General features: G+C 61.0%; 1 protein-coding gene across 1 annotated transcript in view; it reads left to right on the top strand.

Annotated features, from left to right (window-relative positions):
- The first annotated feature begins 629 nt into the window (after positions 1–629).
- The window catches only part of TIAM1 (TIAM Rac1 associated GEF 1), a 131,829-nt gene continuing 112,163 nt past the window's right edge, over positions 630–20,295 (top strand). Inside the window, exon 1 of the mRNA XM_084873529.1 lies at positions 630–886. The gene's annotated coding sequence lies outside the window, so the exon portion shown is untranslated. The remainder of the gene's footprint in view (positions 887–20,295) is intronic.

The raw sequence follows: 20,295 nt of genomic DNA, 5'->3' as shown, positions 1-20,295 counted from the left end.
AAACGGCCGCCGCTCCGCCCGGAGGCGAACGCGAGGCCCGAGCCCCCCGCCGCGGCCACGTCCGCGGGCAGGTGAGCCCGCGGCGGGGGTGGGCTCCGGCCGCCGTGCCCTCCCCGCAGCCCGGCTGGCGCCCACACACCCGCCATCCCGGAGGCAGCGGCCGGCTTCCTCCCGTGAAGAGTGCCGTCACCCCGGCTCCCCGCTCGGGTCCGGGCCGCGGAGGCCGGGGAGCCGGTACCGCCGGCCAATCCCGCCGCCGCCGACCGCGCGCGCGCCCAGCGCAGCCCCTCCGCGCGCCTCATAGGCGGGCGCCGCGGGGGCTGAGTGGCAGCTGCGCGGGCCAATGGCGGGAGGCGGCGGAGGCCGCTCGGCCCGCCCCCAGCCGCTTTGTTAGGGGCGCCGTGGCCGCCCCCCGCCGGCCGGGCCTCCGGGGCCAGCGCAGCGGCCCGCACGCCGCGCCGCCCGAGCCGCGAGGGCAGGCAGCCCCGGGCGCGCGGCCCGCTCACCTCCCGCCTCGCGGGGCCGGGAGGCAGCCGCGCCGCCAGCGTGCGCCCGCGGTCTGCCTCAGCCCAACTCCGAACGCCCCGCTCCCGGGTCACCCGTCGCCGATTGGCCGGCCGGAGGCGGAGCGATGGTCAGGCGAACCAATCGGAGCCCGGTTTCCCACGCGCTCCCCCGGCCCCGCCCCCAGGACCGCCCACGGAAGCGGCCTGGCAGCTCCCATTGGTCCGCCCGCTGGAGCCGCGCGCGCCGGGCGGAGCAGCGCCGCCGCCGTCGGGCGCGCGTCTCTGCAGAGCCGGGGTCGCCTCGGTCCCCGCAGCCCCGGGATCCCCGCGTCCCCGCGCGGCGCGGTCCCCGTCGCCGACCTCCGTGACGAGCGTCGCGAGTGAGTACCGCGGGCCGGGCGCGCGGGCCGGCGGGCCGGAGCCACCCCGGGGGCGGCTGAGGGGATGCCCGGGCCACCGCGCTGCTCCGGGCACGTCCCGACCGCGTCTCCCGCACCCCGGGTTCCGGCGGGTCCTAGCTCCCCCCGCTTGCGCTCGGCTCGCATTGTGTCCGCGCCCGCACGCTCGGGAGGCGGGAGGCGTCTCGGGGGCTCGGGCCGCTCGGAGCGGGACGCGGCCGCGGCGCCCAGGTGGCCGCGCCGAGTGGGAGTGACCGTGTCCGGGCGACGGCGGCCGGTCCCCGGCGGCGGGAGGTCAGCGCGGACCGCGGCGGCGGCGGCTCGGGGTGTCTGTCGGCCGGTTTTCGTCAACTTCGGGGCGGGAGCGCCTGTGCGCGCGCGGCCGTTGGTGTCTGTCTCCGACCCGGGCGCCCCGGGCCCGGGGTTCGCGGGCGCCGCCGGGGCGCTCACCGCGGCGGTCGGACACGCGGGGGGCGGAGCGGGGTCGGCGCGCGGGGCCGGGGCCCGGGCCGGGCCGGGAGGGGCCCCGAGCCGCCTGCGGGCGGGCGGACAATGACCGGCCCGGCGCGGGTCCCGGGGCCCGGGTCCCGGGCGGGAGGCGGGCTCCACGCGCGATCGCAGGCGCGGCCGCCGGGATGCCGCCGCCCCCCGCCGCTCCGCGCCCGGCCGGGCCCGCGGGGGCCGCTTTGTGTACGGACCGCGCCACGGGGCCAGCGCCGCGCGCCCTCCGAGCCCGGGGGGTGGGTGCGCGCGGCCCGGTGACGCCCCCGCCCCTGCCTCCGGGGAGATGCCGAGGGAAAGGCGCCCCGCAGCCCTCCCTCCCTCCGGTCCCCGCGGCGCCCTCCCTCCGGTGGTCCTTGCGCCCGGGCCGGTCCCTCTCCCATGGGTGCCCGGCCGGTCCCTCTCCCATGGGTGGGTGGCCGGTGCGGCCGTCGGAGCGATGCCCGAGCCGCGCTCCCCACCTCCCGGGCGCTTTCCTCCGCGGCCCCGGACCTGCCCGCGCCGCGCCGAGCCGCCTGCGCCGTGTGCCGGCCGCCGGGGCTTGCAGGACGCGGGAGCCTCCGGGACGCCGGCCAGACCCTGCCGCCGGCCGCCGTGGGGCCCGCGCCCGCGGTGCCAGAGCGGCCGGTCCTGGTGTGCTTGGACCGGGCTGGCTGGAGGCTGGGGACCTGGGCGCCGAGGTCTGACCCGCCCGGGCTCCATCCCTGTGACCCCGGCCCCTCCCGCTGCCCGCCCTCCGCTTCAGCCTGCGGAGCCGCAGCTCCATCAGCGTGTGCCGGTGCCGGTGTGTGCCGGGTGGGGAGGGTGAGGACGGCTGCTAATCTGCCGAGGACAGCGCCTGCCAAGGATGGGTCTCGGAATAAATACCGAAGCTTTCCTGCTGGAGGGACTCAGATTAATTTATCAATCTCAGAGAGGAAGGGAGAGGGAGAAAGAAAGAAACATCCATGATGAGAGAGAGTCAGGGATTGGCTGCCTCCCGCACGCCCCACGCTGGGGATGGAGCCACAGTCTGGGCCTGTGCCCTGACCTCCTGGTTCCTAGGTCCACGCTCAGCCACGGAGCCACCCCCGGGGCTAGAGGGACTCTCACTGAGGACAGCCGTTCGCCGAGCCCCCCCGCCCGTGCCGCTTCCGCTGACAGGCTGCCTCGCGGGCCTCAGGTTTAACCGTGTGCCCACCCTGTGCCAGCCTAATGGCAGCTCCGTCTGCCCCTTGACTCCCTCTGGCCCCGGTTGTTTCTCCTCCTTCCTCCTCCCTTCTGGCCCCGCTGCGGCCAGGCCTGGTGGGCGGGCCTGTCCAGGTGGAAGCAGCTCCGGGAGCCAATGGCAGCCGCGCCCGGTGCCTGAGGCCTGGACGGAGGGAGGTTTGAACAAAGAGACACCTGGAGGCGGGGAGGGAGCACTTCCTGGCGGAAGTGGGATCAGAGCCGCCGGAGCGGGAGCTGGGGGTGCTGGCTTCTGGAATATGCTCTTTGCACCCAGTGAGTGCCCCTGCTCCTCGGAGGTCAGAGGTCGGAGGTCGCCTGGGCGCGTTGAACCTGCGTTGCTAAGTAATGCTCAGGCATGGCGGGACAGCGCCTCCGAGGCCGCTGCTGAGGAACGGGAGGCGGGAGAGGAGAACTGGTTTCTGGGTGCAGCTTTTCCGGGTGTCTGCCCCTGCCGCCTGCCCCTGTTCAGACTTGCTTTTCCCCTGCGCCTGCCCCGCCAGCTGACTGTCTTCAGGCTGAGAGAAGGCCTTCCCCACAGGAAAAGCAAAGAGGGAACTCCTTAACCGCCATCGGAGAGGAGGCTCAATCCGGCCATCTCCGCTCGCCTCCGGGGAAAACTCCTGTTTCAACACCTCCTGACCGCTGGGTCCGTAACACATCCTGTGATTGCAGACCAAAACACACACAGACACACACAGGCACACACAGACACACAGACACACACACACACACACTCACACACACACACACACACACACACTCTCTCACACACACACACACACACACACACTCACACACACACACACACACTCACACACACACACACACACACTCACACACACACACACACACACACACACACTCACACACACACGCACACACACACACACACACACAGTGGGCGAGGGCCCTGGCCCCTGTCTGCCCCTGCGTTCCCAGACCTGCCTCCACCTGGGCATCAGCTCCAGTTCCTGCACTTGTTCTGGGCCCGGCCCTGAGGGGGGAAGGAGGCTGTGCTGTGGGGAAGGAGGCAGGGGGCCTAGACTTGGAAGGAGTGACAGTTGGACTCCACTCCGAGGCCCATCGGAAGAGGAACAGAGGCTTCCTGCCCGTCCCCAACCGCCCTCCCCTGTGGACCTGGAAGGACTGGCAGCCAGGTCGGGTCCTGTCCCCCCCCCCCCCCCCAAATTCCTGCAGTGCCGCCCGCTGAGCCAAACCCTGGGAGGGGTGGCCAGGGCCTCCGCCTGGCCCAGAGCTCTGCCTGAGGGGATGTTTTGTGAGATGGCGGTGAGCAGTGCGAGCTCAGCCTGCTTTCCTGCTCAGAGCGAGGAGCGCAGGAACCGCAGGGAAGGCCTGCCTAAAGGCAGTGATGACCAGAGGAGGCGGCGGTGAGGTGGGAGGCAGAGGTGAGGTAAGGGGCGGGATTGGTTCCTGTGGGAGTTCCGAACCGATGGGATTCCCGCACCCCGGAGGGCCCGGCTTGTCTCCAGCCATTTGGGCTCCGTATGTAAAACGTTCCCCCGGCGTGTGGGCGTGTGGGCGTGTGTGGGAGTGCTCACACGTTTTCTTCCCGGATTAACCCGCAGGTAGAGCATGTTTCTGAGGTCTGGCTCCTTCCCGCCGTGCAGGGCCAGAACGAGCTGGTTTGCCCGGCCCCAGCCAGGTTGTGATGCTGTTCACAGTTCCAGACCTCAGACCTCGCCACGTCTAACAGCCGCTCTGTGTACTTAGCAACCCTGCGCTCCAGAGCGAGGTCTGTCCTCCCGGCCTGCCACGGCTTTTATGTGACAGGAGGAGGCCCCAGGGCAAGGCGCACGCAGCCGGGAACAGGGTGTTTCGAGGATGGAACCATGCGCTGGTGTAAGGAGATATTCCTGCGAGGCGCTGCTCCCTCCCCCTCCCCCCTGCCCACTCCGCCCGCCCCCCTCCCACCCCTCCACGCTCTGCCTGTCCCCTGGCCTCGGCTCACGAAGAACTTCATGAAGGCCCGGGAGGGGGACCCCGAGCCTGGGAGCCTGCGGTGCTGTGGGCGATTCTTCCAGACCTGGGTGCTCTGTGTCAGGGAGGAGGTCCCCCCAGAGGCTGTTTCCTGCCAGCGGGGCCCCTGCCCGGTGATGGAGGGGGCCCCGGGGCGCTCAGGGTGCTGAACAGAGGGGTGATTCAGAGCGCCCGCCCGCAGGAGGCGGCCTTCAGCCCGTACTCGGGCTCTGCCTGCCAAGGCCGTCCCCTCCCTCCGTCCCCTCCCTCCGGCTGCTACAAAGTTTCTCTCCGGAGAGGGACAGAAAGACACCCTCCGCACAGGTGCGGGAGGAAGCCTGGCAGTTTGAACCCCAGCAGAACCAGCGGAATAGGAAGGCCCTTCAGAGAAGCATTGACTGGCTGCCTTCAGCCCGTTCTCGGGGCCAATAATATATATATATATATATATATTTAAAATATATTTTATTGACTTTTTACAGAGAGGAAGAGAGAGGATAGAGAGTTAGAAACATCGATGAGAGAGACTCATCAATCAACTGCCTCTTGCACACCCCCTACTGGGGATGTGCCTGCAACCAAGGTACATGCCCCTGACTGGAATCGAACCCAGGACCCTTCAGTCTGCAGGCTGATGCTCTATCCTCTGAGCTAAACCGGTTTTGGCTAATAAAATATATTAAAAAAAAAAAAAAAAGCATGTGCACAGCAGTAACGCACGCATGCTGGCACATGCAGAACAGAGAGCGGGTCAGGGCAGCAGGAGTCTGTCCGGCCACAGCCCCGCCACTGCCCACCACGGCCGGCCACTGCCCGCTCCGGGGACCTCGCTGGTCCCTGTGGTTTGAATCATCCCTTCTGGAAAGCTGAGATGCCAGGCCACTTGGGGCCGACCTCCTGCTGCAATAAATGGTAGTTCAGCTTGTTGACTGCCCTCACCTCCCTCCCTCCTTCTCCAGCTTCTGATGATGATATTTACAGCTCATACATTGGTTATTCTTCGGTCTTTTAAAAATTTTTTTTTTTATTGATTTCAGAGAGGAAGGGAGAGAGAGAGAAATATCTGTAATAAGAGAGAAGCACTGACCGGCTGCCTCCTGCACGCCCCCACTGGGGATCCAGCCCGCAACCCCCTTGGCCTTCCCTCTGCGGCCGATGCTCTGTCCCCTGAGCGCACCAGCTGGGCCACACGTGCTGTTTTAAGCCGATTTCACACAAAAGGCGGAGCCATGCCCGTGTCCTTAAGGCGGGTGAGGGGCCGGCAGTCCTCGGTCAGCTCCGCCAAGGGCCCGGGCGGCATTGGGAAGCGGCCGTGTTGGTGCCGGCGGCTGGGTGTCGGCTTTCTGCTGGTGACATTTCTGTGTTAAATTAGGACACAGGCTCCTCGCCGGCGGCAGCTTCCTGGCCGGGACGTTGGCAGGGACGGGAGGCGTTTTGGTTGCCACCTGGGATGTCTGCTGGCATCTGTTAGGTACAAGGACACACCTGGCACCTGGTTGGTGAGGCTGGGACGTGGCTGTCACCCAGCACAGAGCAGACGGCCCCAGGCCCCAGAGGGCCGGGCCCGAGGGCAGTGATGCTGAGGGCGCAGACCACACCCACAGGCTAGACCCTGTGGGAGGCCTTTTAAAAAAATATATTTTATTGATCTTTTACAGAGAAGAAGGGAGAGGATAGAGAGTCAGAAACATCAATGAGAGAGAAACATCCATCAGCTGCCTCCTGCAAACCGCCCCCCCCCCCCCCCAGGGGATGTGCCCGCAACCAAGAAACATGCCCTTGCCTGGGATGGAACCTGGGACCCTTCATTCTGCAGGCCGATTCCCTATCCACTGAGCCACACGGTCAAGGCCCCCTGCTGCCCTCCTTCCTCGGAGGCTGTTTAGAGTGAGCAGAGCAGGTCAGAGCCCCGGAGGTGCTGGGGACTGCGGTGACTGGGAAGTGAGGTTATCATTCCGCTGCAGGAAGTGTCCTTTTCGGGGCGGGTTTCAGGGATGGTTAATCATCCGGGTGCTTGAGCAGCGACACCCGGCCTGTCCTCACGACCTCACCATCCCTGGCGGGCGCAGCCCTCAGCGCTGCTGGGCCACTTCGGGAGGAAGAACACTTGCAGAATGATGGTGACGTCACGCCTCTTAAGCAGTTTATTGAGCATTAAAAATACTTATAGGGCCCGGCCGGCGGGTCTCAGGGTGGAGCATTGAGCTATGAACCAGGAGGTCAGCGTTTGATTCCCAGTCACGGCACTATCCCCACTGTGGGGCGTGCAGGAGGCAGCCAATCAGTGATTCTCTCTCATCATTGATGTTTTTCTCTCCCTCTCTGAAATCAATACAAATATATTTTAGAAAGACATTTACAGAGCCTGGCCTGTGTGGCTCAGCGGTTGAGCGTCGAACCAGGAGCCAGGAGCCAGCAGCCAGGAGCCAGCAGCTGTGGCTGGGTGGCTCAGTGGATGGAATGTGTCCTTACACTAAAAGGGGCCGGTTCTCACCCTGGTGGGGTGCATGCTGCAGGCAGCCAGTCCATGTTTCTCTCCATCTCAATTGATTTAAATAAAACATCCTTGGGTGAGGATTAAAATTTTATTTTTCTGAAACTGCTTCCATTTCAGTACAAGATCTCCTGTGACATTTTAGAAACGTGTTATGATTGCTAGAATAATGAAGAATGACGAAGTCCCTGCGATTAGAAATTAACATTTCAGTTCTGCAATTATATCAATTGAACTTTAACATTTTGTTGTAATTAAAGAAATTAAAACCCCGTAACTATTTTTCCCCCTGAACTAAACACTGTCAGGACCTAATGATTTAAAAACGGACTCACACAGTTTACCTGTGGTCCCCCCCCCTCCCCTCCCCAGCTAATGACTTCATGTGGGATTGACCTGCCGGCAGCCTGGCTGGCCCCTCAGCCCTGAAAGCAAAAGCGCATGGGGCTGTGCAGGTCCAGCCGCTTCCCCGTAAGCCCCCAAATGGCCTGTTTCCGGGGTCAGGCCCGTGCACTTGATGTGTACAATTTCCGGTTAGTATTCGGGTCTTCTGGCCAAGGACAGAGGTCCAAGCGAATGGCCTCTTCTCTCTCTCTCTCTCTCTCTCTCTCTCTTTTTTTTTTTTAAATATGTCTGTTGATTAAAAAAAATATATGTTTTATTGATTTTTTACAGAGATCAGCTGCCTCCTGCACACCCCCCACCTGGGATGTGCCCGCAACCAAGGTACATGCCCTTGCCCGGAATTGAACCTGGGACCCTTCAGTCCGCAGGCCGACACTCTATCCACTGAGCCACACCGGTTAGGGCTGTTGATTTTCTTTTTGTTAGAGAGAGGAAAAAGGGAGAGAAAGGAACATTGATATTTTTTTGCCTCCCCTTACTCAGGCACCGAGCCTCTAGCCCCCAGGGCATGGGGTGAAGGGTCACCAGCGGAGCCGGCCTGCCGGATGGACAGCAGGCCCGGGGAACGGGCTCCTCAGAGTGGGGAGGTGCAGTCACCCTCGCAGACAGCTTTGAGTTCTGTTTTCTTAACATTGATCTGAGAGAGAGGGGGAGAGAGATTGTTGTTCCACTTGTTAATGCATTTGCATGTCATTTGCATGTTGATTCCTGCACGTGCCCTGAGTGGGGATGGAACTGCACTTGGCGATGGGGCCGCTGCCTCCCTCCCTCATGCCTTCCCGAAGGAGAGGTCCCGCCGGGCTCCAGGCACTGGGCTCCAGGCACCGCTCTGTCTGGTGACCTCGTGTTTCTTTCATTTAAATTTTTTTTATTGATTTCAGAGAGGAAGGGAGAGGGAGAGGGAATATCCATGATGAAAGAGAACCATGAATCGGCTGCCTCCTGCACGCCCCACACTGGGGATGGAACCCGAAACCTGGGCTTGTCCCCTGACCGGGAATCAAACTCTGACCTCCTGGTTCCTAGGTTGACGCTCAGCCACTGAGCCACTCTGGCTGGGCTGATTTAAAAAAATTTTTTTTAAATGAAGTTATTTAGTATTTTTATTGATTTCAGAGAGGAAGGGAGAGGGAGAGATAGAAACATCCATGATATGAGAGAATCATTGTTCTGCTGCTTCCTGCATGCCCCCCACTGGAGATTGAGCTACAACCCAGGCATGTGCACTTGCCTGGAATTGAACCCGGGGCCCTTTGGTCCACAGGCTGATGCTCTATCCACAAACAACACTAGCCAGGGCTGGGCTGTTTTTTTGTGTGTATCCTCACCTGAGGATGTTTTTCCGTTGATTTGTTTGAGAATGGAAGGGAGGGAGGGAAAGGGACAGATGAACATAGATGTGAGGGAGACACATTGATTGATTGGGAGAGGGGGAGGTTAAACCTGAAACGGAGGAACACGCCCTTGACCAGGTATCAAACCCACGACCCTTCAGTCCTTGGGCCAATGCTCTAACCACTGACCCACCGGCCAGGGCTGAGGGGTCGTCGTTACATGTAAAGAGCATGGGCTGTTGTGACTGGTGTTGAGGTGACTTGGTCACGGACCCTCTCTCTGCGGGCATGTCTGCTCCTTCCTCGTGGTCATTAGGAAACGGGGTGAGGGGGGATGTTTGGAGGTGAAGGGGGAGCAGAGAGGACGTGCAGGGCCTTCCTCACCTGCGTGACCCCGTCTTTCACTCTGAGCCCCTCTGCGTCTGGGCAGCCGCCCTCCCTCTCCCCCCCATGCAGCCCGGGGGGAGGCCTCGCGGGACCCAGGGCCGCTCAGCACAGACCGCCGTGGACCGGGCCAGCCAGGGAGCTGGCAGCACCACCCAGGCAGTGCGGCCTGGCTCTCCTGGGATGCCCCTGGCCAGGCCGTCCGCGGGCGAGCGGTTCTGGGTGACGCGCACAGGATGCTGGGAATACAGCTGCTGGTGGGCCAGGCGCCGGGAGGTGAGCTTCCGGGGAGACTCACTGCCATCTGGGGGCTGAGCCGGGAGCGGGCACCCCACAGCGGGCAGTCCCGCTGCCATGGACTCGGAGCCAGGGGAGTCCTGCGCCTTGTCCCCAGTAGTCGGGGGGGTGGGGGGCTGTTCTTGAACCCCGACCTTGGTTAGGAGAGACAGCGTGGGCTGGCCTGCAGGGGAGCAGACAGCAGGGAGGCGCCCTCTGAACGCACCAGCCCGGCTGTTGCCAGCTCTTGGCTCTGGACTGAGGGCGCCGGGTCCGGTGCTGGAGGCTGGCCAGCTGGTGGGCCAGCTGCCCGCTCAGTGCAGAGCCTCCTGCCAGGTGTGAGCTCCCGCCTGCTGCCGGCTCTGGCCGCCCCACAGCCCATGGATGTGGGTGTCCTCCTGGGAGCTCCCCCCCACCCAGCACATCCCTCCGCACACACTGGCTCCCCCTCACCGGTTCCCCCTCCACCGGCGAGGACACGCTGTCCTGATGGCCACAGGGTTGCTGGAGAGCGAGGGGCAGGGGGTGGGGCTGGATGGGCCCCTCTTTGAATCTCCGGGCAATCGTGGCCACGATGCATACCGCCTCAGCCTCAGCTTTTCTCTCTGTGAAATGGAGCCGTGAGATTGGGGAGGGGGAGAGCCCAGAGCACTGTGCAGGGAGGTGACTGGCAGCTGGGACAGCGACAGTGTCTGTGAAGTGAGTGTGGTGCCTTCAAACCTCTTCCGTGGGAGGCCAGCCAGGACCCCCGTGAGGCCGCCCTGGGAGACAGTGACCCCAGGCCGGAACGGGAGAGACGGGTGTCGGGCCCCAGCTCTGACTTAGTCCGAGGTGGTGTGTGAAGGCCAGGTCACCGCCTGGCCTGGGACGAGGGGGAGGGAATTGCCGGGGAGGGGTCACAGGAGCAGAGGGGCCTTCCGGTGAGCAGAGGGGCAGGCCGTGCCGCTCGAGGGCCAGTGGAGCCAGGAAACCGACCGGCCACGGAGGCTCCACTTCCCGTGAGAGGCTTGGCCGGGCCTGAGCCCCCGTGGCCGGCCTCCAGTGGACATGTGCCTGGTGGAGGGGAGGGACACTCCCCAGACGTGGGGGAGGGAAGGTGTTGGGTTGGAGGCTCTGGACCCGAAGCTTATAACCCACCTGGGCTGGCTGCTCCCAGTGCTGTCCCCTGCAGGTGGGGGAGCTATTTCGGGGTGAGGTGTGTGCTGCAGGGGTGGCCTGCTACTTCCTTCCGGCCTGAACTGGGGGGTGGTCTTGACCCACAGTCCTTTTTTAAATGTTTGTATTGATATCAGAGAGGAAGGGGGAGAGAGAGAGAGAAACATCAGTGATGAGAGAGAATCACTCAGCATTGGCTGCCTCCTGCACACTCCCCACTGGGGATGGAGCCCACAACCTGGGCATGTGCCCTGACCGGGAATCAAACCAGGGACCTCTTGGTTGATAGGTCCACACTCATCCACTGAGCCCCGCCAGCCGGGCCGGACCCACGGTCCTCTAGGCTGGAAGGAAATCCGTTTGTGGCGGGAATTCACCGTTAGGGATGGAGAGAGCTGTGCACAGCGGCCTGCTCCGAAGCACTCGGGTTCAGTCACGTGTCAGCACCTGGAACCGGACCCTGCTCGCCTGCTCTGGACTCCTGTCCTGGAACCAGCCCCCGCGAGGGGTTATGGCGCTCACGTGTGTCTGCCTGCGTTCTCTCCCCTCAGTGGGGCCGCGCTCTGAGGACCGGCGGCCGCTCCCTGCTCTCCTGGTTGTGAACATCTAGCGACTAACTTCCCGTGACTGATGCCTTCCTGTTCCCAGAAGGGGGTGCTGGGCGCGGGATGCCCCACCAGCTCCGGGAGATGCCCACGCCGTCCCTGCGCCTCTGTGGGCGAGGGCCTGCTGGTGTTTGAATCCTGGGCCTCACCTGCCTCGCTGGGCACGGGGATGCTCAGTGTTCCCCGTGGGGGTGCCCCATCTCCGGTGGTCGGCACCAGTGCACAGACTGGATTCGATTGGGCACAAAGGCAGCCTTGTCGGAGGAGGGTGTGTGTCTGAAGGAGGATGAAGGGCTTGGTCAGAGATTAACTCCTGGGAGACGGGACCGCCTCTCAGGAGGGTGTGGATGGAGATGGCAGGTGGGGGGACTCCCTGTGGGGTGGGCCGTGGTGACCTTGAGGTCCCTTCTCCTTGTGAGGACGGGAGGGGGTGAGGACGAGCAAAAACTAAAGGAGTTTATCATCGTGAAGCCAGCTTGATGGGAAATGTTAAGCAGAAAACGAAAGGCTGTGACCAGAAAAAAGAAATAAGAAGTAAGTCCACATCTTATCCAATAAAGACAGAATATGCTAATTGACAATCACACCCTCACAAAATGGCGGCACCTACAGCTAATAAAGAGGGAATATGCTAATTGACTGCCCCACCTTCAAAGATGGCAGCACCCACAGCCACAAGATGGCAGCACCCAGTCCCCTCAGCCCTAGCTGCTCAGAGCCAGCCTGAAGAGGTGTAGGTAACCAGGGCTGGCCGAGGCCTGCGCTGCTGGCAGTGGCAGCAGCAGAGGTGTGATGGGGCGTCGCCTTCCCCTGATCACTGGGTCGCCTCCCACCCCTGAGGGCTCCTGGACTGTGAGAGGAGGCAGGCTGGGCTGAGAGACACCCCCCCCCCCCCCATGCACAAATGCCGTGCACTGGGTCTCTAGTCTCTATTATTTTTATAATAAAAAGCTAATATGCATATGTTTCCTCGACTGGGAGTTTGACCAGGAGGTGGGGCCAGCCTTCCCACCTTCTGTGTCCCCTCCCACTGGCTGGCCCAGCCTGATTGTTCTCAAGTGAGGTGGGGGGAGGGTGTCCACCCTCACCCCCTACCTCCCCCTGTGCACTAATTCAGGCCTCTAGTATTTAATAAGTACAGAGAGTCAGACATCTGAAAGGCTACGACGAAGGTCGCAGGAAACAGTTCAAGACTCAACTTAAACTCAGGGAGTTGTAAGACACACAACACGGGATCTAAAGCCGACACCAGTGACCGAGCCTGGAGGGCCTTTGAAAACCGTCCCCTCGAGGGTATGTGAGCGTGAAGCCCGGTCAGCGGAGATGGGCTGTGGGTGAAGAATGGCACCATGATCCTGTGGTAACCAGACACTGGGAACCTGCTGAGAAGAGAGAGAGAGACCCAGACAAACATGGAGGAAGCCAGTGAACCGTGGGGAGGAGACGGGGAGAAGCCGGGAGCGGGAGGACTGAATCCACCAACAGCCTTTCGCAGTGGAAACAAGTGTGTGCCCATCGGCAGTGACTGTAAGTGTTCGTGCTTAAACGTGCAGTAAGAGGAGTGTGTGCCGTCGGCAGTGTGGTTACATGTGCAGTAACAGGACGGGCGGCTGTGAGGAAGGGACAGAACTGCTATGCTACTCAGAGACCCGATCCCTAGTACAGGACACACAGCCGACAGTGAGGGGACAGAGAGGACCAGCCGCTCAGGAACAGGAGGGAAGCTGGGCAGCGACACTTCCATCTGTCAAGCAGACTAAAACGGAGGATCTAAGAAATGGCACAGAAGGCCGTCGTTACCCAGGGCCAGTCCGAGGACGCACGGCCGTCGTGCCTCCGCACCCAGCGTCGGAGCGCCTGGTGTGTAAAGTGCTCCATCGTGGGGGAAAGGGAGGCGTCCCCCGCGGTGCCGTCACCGTGGGGCCTTAATCCCCCCACACATCAGCCCATGGATCGTCCGGACAGATTAACGAGGGAATGAGGGCCGTAAATGTCACCTTAGCTTAGATCGATGCAAACATTCATCCCAGGACTGCAGGATACGTTTTATTTTCAAGTGCACATGACCATTCTTCAGGGTAGATCACATGTGAGGCCACAGAGCAAGCCTCAGTAAGTTCAAGAAGATTGAATTCCTGCCGAAACTGGTTTGGCTCAGTGGATAGAGCGTCGGCCTGTGGACTGAAGGGTTCCAGGTTCGATTCCGGTCAAGGGCATGTACCTTGGTTGTGGGCACATCTCCAGTGGGGGTTGTGCAAGAGGCAGCTGATCAATGATTCTCTCTCATTCATGTTTCTAACTCTTTATCCCTCTCTTTCTCTCTGTAAAAAAAATCAATAAAATATATTTAAAAAAAATTGAATTCCTCTCCAGTATCTTCTCTGATCACAATGGCATGAAGCTAGAAATCTATGGGAAGAATCCTGGGGAAAGCAGAAATTCCACTTACTAGTACAGGAGACTGAGTACAACATGGTATGAACAGCGAGGGGTACAAGGAGGAATAAAAACCTATCCTAATATATAAAAAGCCAGGGTCTGTAACATCAAAAATGACGGAAGGCTTGACCTACAGGAAGTCAGAGCCTGGACCCAGCACTGACTGTCGAGGGGGCTGCAGATCAGGCCTGGAGAGAGGCCTAGAGAGAGAAGCAGGGTCTGATCTGTAGTCGGCGTGGCAGCTGTTGATCAGCACTTGCCTCTCTCACTCTTGGGCCTTGGCTGGGGCTGCTGATCAGCCCTGCCTCTCTGATCAGGCCCATTGATGGGCCCAGAGATGCTGACTGGCATAGAAACCAACCAATCAGAACCAAATCTGATGAAGTGCAAGGAGCCAATGGCTTCCTAAGGTGGAGCTTTTGACACTAGCATAGAAACTGACCAATCAGAATCTAATCTGGGTGAACTGCAAAGGCAGAACCTAAGGCAGGGGCTGAGGAGGGGTTTTAAGGGCAACAGCTGTTTGGTGTAAGGTGTAAGAAAGCGGTTCAATTTTTTGACGACTGGTTTGGCAGTAAGTGTATATGGCTGGCTATCAGTCCAGATATAGGGATTATGTGTTTTTGTCTCAAGAGCATCTCCTGCTGAAAAAGGCTTTTCACCCCCCATTTAAGCAATCCCATTTTATATAATCTAACTACTGAAATGGTAATATGCTAATTAGACTGGGTCGACTGGACATTTGGATGTCCGACTCCCTTCGGACAAAGCCAATGTGGTGGGGGCCGAGGCAGAGAGGGCACTTGAGGGCAATTAGGCCAGCAGGGGAAGGGCAGCTGGGGGCGAGATCAGGCTAGCAGGGGAGGGCAGTTAGGGGCGATCAGGCAGGCAAAGGCAGGTAGGGGCGATCAGGTCAGTAGGGGAGGGCAGTTAGGGGGAAATCAGGCCAGCAGGAAGAGCAGTTGGTGATGAGATCAGGCTGATGGGGGAGGGCAGGTAGGGGCAATCAGGCAGGTAGGCAGAGGGGTTAGCGGCAATCAGGCAGGTAGGCAGAGGCAGTTAGGGGCGATCAGGCAGGCAGGCAGGTGAGTGGTTAGGAGCCAGCAGCCCCAGATTGTGAGGAGGATCTTCGACCACAGGGATTGGGCCTAACGAGTCAGACATCCTCCAAGGGATCCCCTATTGGAGAGGGAGCAGGCTGGGCTGAGGGACCCCCCTTTCTTGCATTGGGCCTCTAGTCTTGAATGAAAGGAAAACGAAAACACAACTTTTCTAAACGTATGGGCTACATCAAAAGCAGTCCTACGAGGGGAATTCATAGCCGCACAGGCCTCCCTCAAGAAACAAGAAAACCCCAAATAACTGCACCCAAAGGGACCAGGAAAAGAACAAACACAACTAACTCGGAGTAAACAGAAATGGTTCAAATCAAAATGGAAATAAAATAGAATGAAAACAAAGTTGAAAAGAGAAACAGTAGCTACATCTTTAGCCAAACTCCTCAAGACAAAGAGAGGGAGAGCTGGATAAACCCCACTGACAGCTCGGAGCGCTGGAGCCTCAGGTTTTCTGGAATCCCAGAACAAGCTCTTTGAGAAAAACCCTGGCCCGGCTGGTGTGGCTCAGTGGTTGGGCATCGACCTGTGAGCCAAGGGGTTGCAGGTTCGGTTCCGGTCAGGGCACTTGCCCGGGTTGCAGGCTCAACCCCCAATAGGAGGCAGCCAATCATGTTTCTCTCATCAACGTTTCTCTCCCTCCCTCTCCTCCCCCTTCAAATAAATAAAAACATATTAAAAATAAATTTAAAAAGTTTTAAAAAAGAAAGCCCCCAGAAACTTAAACTAATTTAAGCAAAAACGTCCAGCTGGATAATTAACCAGCTCTCAGTCCTTTCCAGGCAGAGTGAAAGCCAGCCTAGGGAAAAGTTTTCCGAGGAGGGTTTCTTCCCAGTGAGGGGCGGGCGGGCGGGGCGGACAGGAGGCTGTGTGTGTGTGTGTGTGTGTGTGTGAATGTGTGAACCCAGCAGCTTCTCCCTCATCCAGGCGCCTGCAGGCCCGCGGCGCGCTGAGTCCTGTTCTCTGGGGGGATGGAGGCGAGCCCCCATCAATCACTAACCCCGCCCTGTGGTGGGCTGTGTGCTGTCACTCATGCGTGTCCAGACTCCTGATGTTTGGAGGGCAGGGGTCCCCCTCGATGTATTGTCACCGGGTGCTGCAGGCGTCCCTCCCCCGGGCCAGGGCGGCTGGAGCCTGCGAGAGTTTGTCTGTGGGAGCTGGTGGGGAAGCGAATCTAGAATTCAGCTCTGTCTCCAGCCACAGCCCGCGGTGCAGGCCGTGTCTGTGTCCGTGGGCGGGAACCCCTGCGGTGCAGGGCGTGTCTGTGTCCGTGGCAGGAGCCCCTGCGGTGCAGGGCGTGTCCGTGTGTGTGTGTGTGTGTGTGTGTGTGTGTGTGTCCGTCCATGGGCAGGTACCCCTGGGGCCAGCCTGGCGCTGCGGCTGCTGCTGAAGGCAGCGGCTTTCAGAAACGCGAGCGCCACTGGATTCTCCTCTGATCACCCGCCCAGCGAGGCACTGCCCCGGGACCCGCTGTCCCCGAAGCCGTGGGCCCTCGCCAGCCACGGCCCCTTCATGTTCGATACCGCAGGTCTCTTTAAGAAGAGAGATTCCCTGAATGAAAATGTAGAAATCAAAAGACAGGAGCCAAAGCCTCATCCTTAGACCCATCCTGCTTGAACAGCTACCGGAGTTCCTGTGCTGAATTGTGGGGTGTGTGTGTGTGTGTGTGTGTGTGTAACAACAGCGGCTGCCATTTGAAGCCACAGTTCCGTGGCGATAGGTACGCACACGGAGCACTTCACATTGTTCCAAACAGTCCCCCAAGGTCTCCAGAACTTTCTCCTCTTCCCGCACTCACTGAAGGCCATTCGCCATGGGCCCCCCTCGCCCTGGCCGCCCCTCCCGCTTCCTGCTGTGTCTAGCGCCTGGGTGTTTGTGCCAGAGTCCAGCGTGTCTGCCCCTAGTGGTTGGTCCTTGCACTGAGCACAGTGCCCGAGGGCAGCGGCTCTCAACCTTCCCGACGCCGCGACCCTTTAATACAGCTCCTCACGCTGTGGTGACCCCAGCATAACATTATTTTTTAAGTATATTTTATTGATTTTTTACAGAGAGGAAGGGAGAGGGACAGAGTTAGAAACATAGATGAGAAAGAAACATCGATCAGCTGCCTTTTGCACACCCCCTACGGGGCATGTGCCCGCAACCAAGATACATGCCCTTGACCGGAATCGAACCCAGGACCTTTCCATCCGCAGACTGATGCCCAATCCACTGAGCCAAACCGGTTTCGGCCACGTTATTTCCGTTGCTACTTCATAACTGTGATTTTGCTACTGTTAATGAGTTGTAATGTAAATATCTGTGTGTTCAATGGTCTTAGGCTCTACAGCAGCGGTTCCCAACCTTTCTAATGTCGACCCACAGGTTGAGAACTGCTAGCAGGGTCGCCTGAGACCATCGGAACACACAGATAGTTACATTACGATTCATAACAGCGGCAAAAGTAGTTACGAAGTAGCAATGAAAACAATGTTATGGATGGGGTCACCACAGCGTGAGGAGCTGTGTTAAAGGGCTGCGGCATTGGGAAGGTGGAGAACCGCGGCCCTGGAGGCTCACCCCCGCGCGGCCGGTCAGGGCTCCTTCCTGGCTGAGAAGCACCCCTTCGTCCACAGGTGCATCTTGTCTGCCGTTCACGGCGGACACGGGGTGGTTGGGTGTCTTGGCTCTGTGTGCGGCGCTGCTGTCTCTCGGGGTGCCAATGTCTATCGGGGTCCCTGGTTTCCCTGAAGTGGGATTGCTGGATCCTATCATAATTCTATGTTCAATTTCTTAAAATATTTCTACTTAAATTTTTTTTTTTTTTTTAAATTGACTTTTAGAGAGGAAGGGAGAGGGAGAGAGAGAAACATCCATGGTGAGAGAGAATCATGGATCGGCTGCCTCCTGCACGCTCACACTGGGCATTGAGCCCGCAACACGGGCCTGTGCCTGGCCGGGGATTGAACCGCCAGCTTTTTGGTGCCCAGCCGACTGAGGCAGGGGCCGGACTCTGGTCAGCCTTTAAGGCAGCTGCCCCGCTGCTCCCGTGCCGGCTCCGGTTCTGCCATTGTCCCTGTGGCTGTTGATCTCTGCGTTTCGGCAGCTGCCGTCTGAGAGGGGTGCAGTGGCAGCCTGCTGACCTGGGTTTCCCTGATGACCCTGGCTGTGGCCATCTTCTCGGGCTGTGGTCAGTGTTTTACGGACGGGCATGGCCGCCCTGTGCCTGACATCCCTCTCGTCCTCACGCGTGTGGTCATGGCTGCACATGCCATCTGGTCTGTTTTCCACCAGCCGTCACCGTGGGAAGGTGTGTGTGATAATCCTCACCAGGCAGAGAGCCTCTGGGAAGCCTGGAGGGTTCAGCGCCCTCTGCGGGCGGTGCCAGGCGGTGCCAGGTGGTGCCAGGCGGTGCGTGGGCACAGACCCTCCTGACGGCAAGGGCAGGACCTGGTGTGGTGACCTTGTCGCTGAGAGAGAGGGGGAGAGAGAGAGGAGCCTTAGGGTGACAGACCTCCACGGGCGGGTTGATCGGGGTTAACCGGGGTGAACTGCAGCGCCGCCCTGGCTGCGGGGGAGGCGTGTTTGTGGGGGCACACCTGCTCCCCAAGGCCGGCTGTACATTTTCTTCTCCGGAACCCAGAGCACGTTTTCATAGAAACACCGTTACCGGGGAGACCGTTTCCCAGGTTACCCAGCGCCGGAGCCACATGTCGATGCACCGGGGCTGTGGGCGGGTGGGGAGACCAGATGGACGGGTCGCACTGGCCTTGCCGTCCTGGTCTGTGGACATGCCGCCCGCCCCGGCCACCCCAGGCCCCGTGTCCCCGCCGTGGGGACGAGACTATTAGCTTCTGAAGCCAGCCGGCTTCCCACCCCCCCGCAGGGCTTAGGCTGCCCACCTGCCCAGGCTCAGCTCCGGGGGAGAGAGGAAAGCTCACCGACTTCGGGCCACCCAGCCCCGGCCCCGGCCCCGGCCCCGGCCCTGCCTGTGCCCCGGCCCCGGCCCTGCCCCTGCCCCTGCCCCTGCCCCGGCCCCGGCCCTGCCCCTGCCCCTGCCCCTGCCCCGGCCCCGGCCCCGGCCCCGGCCCCGCCCCGGCCCTGCCCCTGCCCCGGCCCTGCCCCTGCCCTGCCCCTGCCCTGCCCTGCCCCTGTCCTGCCCTGCTCCTGTCCCCTCGTAGTCCGGGAGCCCTCTGGGGACATCCTGAGTGCTGCCATGGAGGTGGGAGGGGCTCCTGCCACTACCTCTGCCCTCGCCAGCCGTGAGCCTGGCTTCTGGCTGAGCAGGGTTCTCCCTGCGGGAGCGCACTGACCACCAGGGGGCAGCTCCTGCGTTGAGCGTCTGCCCCCTGGTGGTCATTCCGCTGTTCAGCCGATTTGCATATTAGCCTTGTGTTATGTGGGGCTAGAGGCCCGGTGCACGAAATCTGTGCAGGAGCAGGCCTGCCTCCCCCGCGGCCGGCACCGCCTTCCCTCCGGCGCCCGGGACCGGGCTTCCCTCCCAGGCTTCGTCCGGAAGGACGGCTGGTGTAATTAGCGTATTGTGCTTTTACTATAGGATAGGGTGCTGCCACCAACCTCCATTTCTGGAAAAAACTGCACCACCCCCTCATGGCTGATAGATTCACGCGTCAGCTTAATAGTCTGATTTTGGGGAGGACTTCGGCGTCTCTGAGTTGCTCGGACGGACGAGTTCATGTGTAAGATTCTGAGCCCTGGCTTTCGTGGCGCCTGCCGTGGCCACAGAGGACGCATCTCCCTCCCGAGTGTGCCCAGCGTCTCAGTGCTCAGCCTTGCACGGAGGGAACTGCCAGGGAGGGGGCCAGGATGGGGACAGGTGGCGTGAACGTGAAGTCCCCTGCCCCTCCCCCTCTGCCTGGTGGGCCTGGCCCGGGGTCTGACTCCCAGTCCGTAAGGCCAGGCTCTGGTGCTGGGCCTGGGGATGGGCTCCGCCCGCCAGGACGTCTCTGAGCTGGGACCAGCAGTGTCTCGCAGGCTGGTCTGGTTCCGAGGCTGATGGATAGCCCAGTGATGGCACCAGGGTGGCTCTTTCCTTTTCCTGCTCCGGTATCTGGGTTTGAGTCCCGGGCTGGGGCTGAAGTCCTGGTGCCCCTGTGCACCCCGCAGTCTGCGCCCTGGGGTTCCCTCCGGAGCCGCTGCTCAGCCGCCCACCGGCTGGCACACGTGCTGAAGCGGTGACGCGTTGGAAAACAAAGCTGCAGTTAGAAGGGCGTTCCGCAGCCTCCGCCTGGGCTGGCTGAACACGGAGCCCGAAATACAGCGCTCGACCACCTGGCTGCTGGCAGGGCGCTCCGTTCCCACGCACACTCCGCAGAGGCAGGCATGGGCTGGGGGCGGCATCGGGGCGGGCCCCAGGGTGCTCCACGGGGGAGGAGGGGCTGAAGCAGCACTTGGCTGGGACAGCTTGCCGTTGTCGGACGGACGTGCTCACTGGTATTTGGGAAACGCTCCTCCTTCGAACTCGGAGGCTGAGCTCCTGGGGGAGGAGCCAGGAGAG

Source organism: Pipistrellus hanaki (assembly GCF_964339955.1).
Source record: "Pipistrellus hanaki genome assembly, chromosome: 2".
Classification (NCBI taxonomy): domain Eukaryota; kingdom Metazoa; phylum Chordata; class Mammalia; order Chiroptera; family Vespertilionidae; genus Pipistrellus; species Pipistrellus hanaki.
Note: the sequence above shows the minus strand (reverse complement) of the source record. Positions and strands in the feature narration are given on the sequence as shown.